The sequence below is a fragment of the Antrostomus carolinensis genome, unplaced genomic scaffold, assembly GCF_000700745.2.
Source record: "Antrostomus carolinensis isolate BGI_N321 unplaced genomic scaffold, ASM70074v2 scaffold1312, whole genome shotgun sequence".
Taxonomy (NCBI): Eukaryota; Metazoa; Chordata; class Aves; order Caprimulgiformes; family Caprimulgidae; genus Antrostomus; species Antrostomus carolinensis.
Window position 1 is genome coordinate 1 of NW_010298703.1, and position 7430 is coordinate 7430.

Below are 7430 nucleotides of genomic sequence, written 5' to 3' on the forward strand. Positions count from 1 at the left end.
GAGAGCTGGCAGCCAGCCAGCTAGCATCAGAATTAGCTCATTGTTCAATATAACCAGCGCTGGCAACCAAAATCCAGCCCGAGAGCGAGGAGGGGGGAGAGAGAGACTTTCCCCCCAGCCACCCCCACCCCTTTTTCTTTTTTCTCCAAGGCTGCACTTTGGAAGAGGTGCAGTCATTCTTCCCCACACCCCCTACCCTCTCTCCACTCCCCCAACTATAAATTCCCTTCTGTAGCATGCTGCCCTTTTCTAATCCACATTTGTGTTTCAGATCATGTAGAAAGGACAGAAAGTGAGCAGGGAGCGGGGGCTTTTGTCTGTAAGTATATGCAATTCCAATCCACAGATTTTTATTTTTTTTTTTTAATTAATCCTCTCTCTTTCTCTCTCTCTGTTTCTTTTAATTTCCTTTTGTCCTTAGCTGGACTTTGCCGCAGCTTGCCTTTCGCCCTCTCGGTGCACATTTCCAAACAGGCTTTCTTAAAGAAGATGAGAAAACGTGCAGTATATGTATTTAACTCTTTGTCTTTATGCTTTAAGGCTGGATTTATAGGCTGGGGATTTTTCTGCACACATTCAAGGGAAGATGAGAAATGGTTTTCTAAAACGGTTTCCTTTTTTTCTGCTTTTGCTCTCCACAAACACCAAAATGCATTTTTTTAACCTAATGCACTTAGCTTTTTTAGCATGCATGCAACGCTCTAAGACTGTTTTTTTGTCTCTTTTCTTCTCCCTTATAAAACGAATCTCCTTTTCTCTGCCCTGACACTGGATTCCTCTCAGGCTGCTGGGATTTATTTTTAGAAAGCAGTCATTCTTGCAACAGCCTTCTGCATTTTTGCATGTGCAGCAGTTAAATTTTGGGTGGTTCTTTTGAGGGAAAAAAAGCAAAAACAAACGTATTTTGGTGAACATTTAGTGATGTGCTTTCAGATGTTTCTGTGTACATTTATAGATATATATGAGTTTGCAGTCTTAAATCCAATTTGTATGTGTGTTTGTACGTAAACATATGACTCATATCTAACTGCATTTCATACATACACACTATAGGTAAGATATATATTTTAAGTAGAAGAGAACTTTAATTTTTGTCACTATGTGAAAACTGATAATGGAGGTGTGCTACAAATGCAGTCCATTAAGAAAGTGGTAATTTAAGGTACCATTAAATGAGGTAGGACCTACTCTCTTTTTTTTTCTCTCCCTATTTAAAATAGGTGGGTGTGTGGCATAGAGAGAGAGAGAGAAAACTGTAGGTTATGTAATGCAGTGCCATTTCCAAAAATACCTACTCTCTGGGCCATTACATTGCGAAAGCCTGACGCTGTTACACTTGTTTCTTGATTGCAAAAAGCCCCACTTTGTAGTATACCTGGTAACAATGGACTACCTTGGCAGTAAGCATTGGGTGATGGTTTTTTGTCCTCTTCACTAATTTTTGGATGTGTTAACCATTAATTATAGTGCTCTTCAGAGATATATCAAGTGCTAAGAATAGCCTAGGGTTCTGCAGATCCAAGTACCAGGGATTCCTTTGTCCTATATTTAAACCCACAGACCACTGAAGTGCAGAGACGTATGATATATAGGCATACATGTGGTTAGAATAATTTGCATGACTTTAATCTTAACTACCAAAGCTTATACTTGGCTCATGCACTGTTACGCTGGCAAAAAATACCTATTAAATATTGCGACAGTTGGAATTACCTTTTTTTTTCATTTTTGAATTTTTTTAAATTGTTTTCAGATTGTTCTCCTTGTGCTACTTGAGAGAAACTGCAATCCCAAGACTTAACAGAATCTAAAAATGGTAAGAATTAGTTGCTTTAGCAAAGAATCATTATTTTTTTGTATAAATATAAACCTTTCCCCATCCCCAATACTAATTTATAAATATGATCTTTATAAGACATACTTTTGGAGACTATGGGGATTTGCAATACAATGACTGATGTACTCTGAAAAATCTCCGTATGTTGGATCTTTGATTTTCTTGCATTTTTTGAATAAAAATCTGAAATCCTTCTTTGTGCAGTAAGGCTTATTTAATTGAAACAAGAAGTGTTTAGGTTACTGTGGAAAATACACATCGTGACACATGTAGGAATACATGCAGACAAAACCAATATCCAATAATTTCAGCCCCGCCACCTTCCTCCCAAAAGAAGAAATAGGTCATTGCACTTAGTCAGTGAAGCAGATTTAATGTTAGTCTGTCAGAGAGGTACATGAGATGCAAAACAAATTTTCTTATTTGATGATTTTTTTCAGGTTAGCCTTTCTTTGTGATACAAATATGTTCCAAAAAAATGTCCAGACCTCAGCCTAACTGAACTTACAAGCACTTAGTTGAAATATATTTATTGAACAGTATTCAACAGTGACCCATTTCATTCAGTGTTGTGTTTGTGTTTTTACTGATTAAAGCCCATTATACTCTGAGGTACTAATGGTGACAAATACCTAAATTTAAACATTATGTATCTAAATATTGTCTAAATATATATTTAAATGTATCTATTCTCTGAGAAGGACTGCCTCAGAATCAGCAGGACAAAGAAAATAGTTTTTTACAGGAAAAGTACATGAAGTAGACAGAATTAGCTTAGATGCTCTGTAGACATACAGGATTCTTGATTGAAGACGCAGCTGTCACTGAAGCATGTCTGAATTCATGTATTGACATAAATGTTACATATTTTTGGTGCTATGTGATAATATTGTGGTCAAAAATCTGTTAATTTGTATGTGGCAATAGCTTGTCTGAAGTAGCATTGCATAGGGTGAACATGAGCACAAAATATTTTCCGAAATGTGAGATTCTCAGGGGCATATTCTTGTTAAGATTGGGTTAAATTAATTGCATTAATTATATGATCCTTACCTGATTCTTCAGGGGTTGTTTTGATTTGGGGGAGGAGGGGTGATCAAAGGATGTTGAAAATAAGCAAATGTGTAATCTGTTATAAAGGCTTTTTTTCTTTTTGGCTCCTTGTTTTATATTATTCCTATCTGCAAAAATAAACTTGCAAATTCTGGAATTTTAGTCTATTCTGGAACCTACTTTCATCAAAGTGCTTTGCTCATCTGTGTATAAGTGAATAGCTGGGGATGGGGAATTAAAAGGGAAATGATTCACTTAAACTGTGAATAGAAATCATGTGAAAATACATTTTGTTCACACAACTGTAGAATATTGGGTAAGGCAACTGTTTTCCTACCAACACCAAGGTGACAATCAGCCCACATTTTTAGATGATATGCAGGCTGTTATCTACAATATATGCCTATCTATGGAACAAAAGACTATTTTAAGTTTAGTTAGGCATAAAATAGCCACTGTTCTTTACCAGCAGATGGTTCTGTAAATCTAACAAGGTTCCTGCAGTAGTCAGTTAAATTAGTTTTGTGAAGCTAATCTCTGGGCCAGAATATAAAAACCAATTTAGAACTATCCAAATGCAGAAAATAAAATGTAGTTACCCACCTGTCTAGTCCTATTTTTTTTTTCAGTGTAACATAAATTAAAATCTCATTTGACTGTTTATGCAAAGTTTGTTATGAAAAGGCCTAATTCCACTTTTTTGTGACTGTTGATCAGAATTTCAATGTAAGAAAAGGGAGGTTTTGCCCCAACTTGCAATGTTGCTCAAGATGTGATACTTGGCAGAATCTCTTCTCTTGCCACCTTTTTTTCCCTTTCTTTCACTTTTGGCACAGTAACACCGAATGTAATTTTAAGTCAGACCACTGACATACTTTCCTTGCAGTAGTGGACGCGCTTGTCTTTGGCATATTTCTTGTATTTATTGGAAGTAAAAGTCCTTCATAGATCAACACTTTCTACACTGAAATACATGATTGTAAAAGTGCTTACTTTGTTTTTAATATAACAGCATATTCAAAAGCTCTATTCTCCTCTCACTGGTCAGTGAAAATTTAGCTGTTACATTTCTGTACCATCTGTTACCAGGCTGAACTAAACCTTAAAAAATGGGGGAAAATAGCCTAGTTATTCCTTTGCTAAAATGAAAGTTCATTAATTATTTAGTTAAGCTTACAGTAAAATTAAAAGTGACTAGAGTAAACTCGTTGAGTGAGAACAAATTAATTCTTGGTTTAACTTCACTGTCTTACCTTCTTAGTTTCTTAATGTTCCTATTCTATAAAATGTTTCTTAAACTGCTTACAAATAAAAGCAAATAACTTAGCAGATTAGTTTTCAATGGTGCTTCTCCTTTTCCTAGACTTGGAATTTTGATTTCCTCATACCTGATTAATTAATGTTTCTTGGAGCTGCATAATAGTAATATCATCAATAATTTAAAAGAAATAGAAAGGCAGAAGAGTGTACTTTCTAGTCTTCTTATAACTTTAACTCATGGACATTTTGAGCCATGCTACACAAGAACATTTGCCATTTGAGGATCTGCCCTTACTTGTGTAAAATATATTTCCTTAAGTGACCCCCTGAAGGAGGAAAGCACCTTTTATATTTTTTTGCAACATATAAAGTCCTGAGGTGATTTTAATTGCTATTTTTATTTGAAAAGCTAGAACTTCTGTATATGACCTTCATGGAAGTGTTGTATGTCATAAAATACAAATTTAGATTTTAGTGCTAATTAAGGAAAAAAAAAAGGTTCTAACTAAAAAGGAAAAAAGAGTAATTATTTTTTAAATTTATTTGACCTATGTGATCCAGTCATTGAAATAAAGGATCTTGTCAGAAGAGTGAGAGTAAAAAAGTCTTAATTCCAGTTTTCTGTTACCTCAAATAAGGCTTTTATCAAAAGCAGGAAAGGTTGTTTTTTTTTTAATTGTAAATGTTTGTTTTTAAAGAAAGAAATCAAATAGGCATTTCAGATCCTTGACAAAGTGTCAGGTGTGTCCTTTTCCCTTGCTCACATTGCAGTTCAGTTCTGGACTTCAATTCTGAGAGTTTGCAGTGCAGGTGCTAAGGAATTGAAACTAATAACACTAATAAAAGTGTGTAACAGTAAACAGTTACATCCTTAATAATTTAATTTTGACCTACCTGAAAATAAAAAAAAAGTGATTCTACAGCAGCTCATTAATTTACTTCTGACTTAGCACAATTAGATGGCTTTCTTCTTGAGTACTAGTGGTGTGGAATCTCTAGGCTAGGTGTTGTACAGAATAGCTGTGTCACCCCAAAGCAAAAAGGCCCCAGAAGGAGGGTTGTTAGGGCTGAGCACTTCGTGTAGTGCATTGTTGCCTGAACTGGATCAGTTTTGAGGTTATTCTATCATTTGCATTCTCTGCACTTCATAGTCTTACTGAGGGAAAAAAGAGAAAAGGGGAATGATGGCCTTTTGCAGAGAAAACAATTGAGAGGGAAGCTTTTCTGCATTAAGTCAGAGAGAAAGAAATGACAACCTGCCTTTGGTTGAAGAGAAAAAAAGTCACCATCCCATTTCTTTCTTGCACTTCATAGGGAAATGTGTAACATCATTTAAGTTAGGTGAAGATATGTATGAGGCAAAGCTTATATGCAAGATTTCATCCCAGTTTAGCCATTACAAACCTTTTTTCAGTGAGTTGTATGCAGGTGTCTTTACACTTCCTATGATTTCCTGTGTCTATAAAATGACTTCATCTTAATTGGAACAACCGTTCATAACTTTAGGATTATTTGTGGAGAATGGAGCCTGGGACCAGTCAGGAAGAGGCAGGCATTATTTTGAACCTTTTATATGCTCTCAGGAGTAAGAAGAACAAGATACTGGGATGAGACATTAAGTCTAGCCTAGTACTAGAATCACACTGGATGAATGCAGCTCCTGATCTGACATGAGAAAACTAATACTTCTTTGTTGATTATTACCAAGTCTGGAACTGGAATCTCCTTTATGGTAGTTCAGAAATGCATGGGAGCTGTAGGACTGTGTCAGAGCCTCTTCTCTTCATGTGTCACCATGGGCAGAATGTGGTCAAGAGAAGTCATTAAGAAGGATGGAAGCTAAGCAGTTTTGGCTGGCTGTGTATGTTGTGCTTTTTTATTACGCTTATGTATTGTGCATGAAGATGACATTGGGTGCAATTTGCTCAACGCTACTTGATTCCTGAAAACTGAGGGAGAATTAAAGCCTTTCCAGCTTAAAAAATAAATAAGCAGAAACACAAACTCACTTTTTGCAATACTTCTACCAAGTCAGCTGTTCAACTGTGTAGAAAAAAAACGTTTACTTGTTTATGGCTAAAAAAATTTGAAGTGGGGTTTAAAAAAAGTAAATTTTTGTAAAAATTTTTGTCCAAAGCTATAGATGCTATGGATATTTCTGTGGTACAGTTCATAGGCACATTAAAAGAAAAAAGCTCTGTATATATATGTTTCTACCCAGTCACAAACATGCACGCTGTGGGTGCTAAAATTTTGTAACTATGCACCAGCATACTTTATCTGAACAGAACTGTATTGACACATGGAATTGGAGGTTTACCTAACATTTTGTCCAGGACAAATCTTCACTGAACTTTTTTCATGAAGGCTGCAATCTTGGAAAATCAGAAATTATAATTAATATACACCTTGTAATATTACAGTCATTACATTGATTTTTATGTCTTAGGGTCTAAAGCCTTCATCAACAATCTTATCATTTTTTTTACATCAGAATACTGGGGTGCAACACCTGAACTCTGATCCTTGTTTGTATGGCTAAAGAGAGGGGAGAAGGACTACAATTAATATAGCACTAGGGCAACTTTATAAACATAATTCAGTTAGTATCATTGACTAGGACAGGATATTTTAATAAAAATATTTTTCAGTATTTGTATTTTGTTATTATTTCAAATATTTATTCACATCATTAAACCATATTGGTTGAGGATGCAATGTGGAAAGGGGCAAAAGTGTTCTCTGCAAATGTTTAATGTAGAATGATACTATGAATCATTGTTTGAATGTTACATGAAATTCAGTTTAGACTGCTGGTCTGTCAAATTCATGGTAGGACTACTGAATGAGTCCCTGTGTAGCTGTTCCTGGGAGGATTCCTGGTGTTTCCTTCTGTAAATACTGCATTTGAAAAAAACCCAAAAAAAACCACTCTCAGAAGAGGTAGAGTTTTCTTATCCTGGATTTTCTTTCTGGATTAATTTTTTTAACACTAACCTTATTGTCTATCTACTAGCATAGCACACCTGTGTGGGAGTAAGTTGAAAAAATTAAAATAATTTTTTGTGCTCTCGCTGAAGGTGGTATAAGCCTTGGTTTAGTATGTACGTTATCAGAAAGAACTCTTGAATTCTTACAGCACTGGTGTTTAGAATGCACACATTGACATCGTAGAGCTACTCAAAAAGATTAAGTTAGGGAAGAACAAATCGTCCTTCATTGTTTTAACATGGCTATATCTGTGATAAGTCTCCATCATGAAAATATATGATTTTCAATA

The 7430-nt window shown here is 35.3% G+C and overlaps 1 long non-coding RNA gene across 1 annotated transcript in view; it reads left to right on the forward strand.

Moving 5' to 3' along the window:
• The first annotated feature begins 61 nt into the window (after positions 1–61).
• Positions 62–7430, forward strand: part of LOC104520723 (uncharacterized) — a 20052-nt gene continuing 12683 nt past the window's right edge. The window contains exons 1-2 of the long non-coding RNA XR_727971.1: positions 62–319; positions 1754–1816. This is a non-coding gene — a long non-coding RNA (uncharacterized LOC104520723). The remainder of the gene's footprint in view (positions 320–1753; positions 1817–7430) is intronic.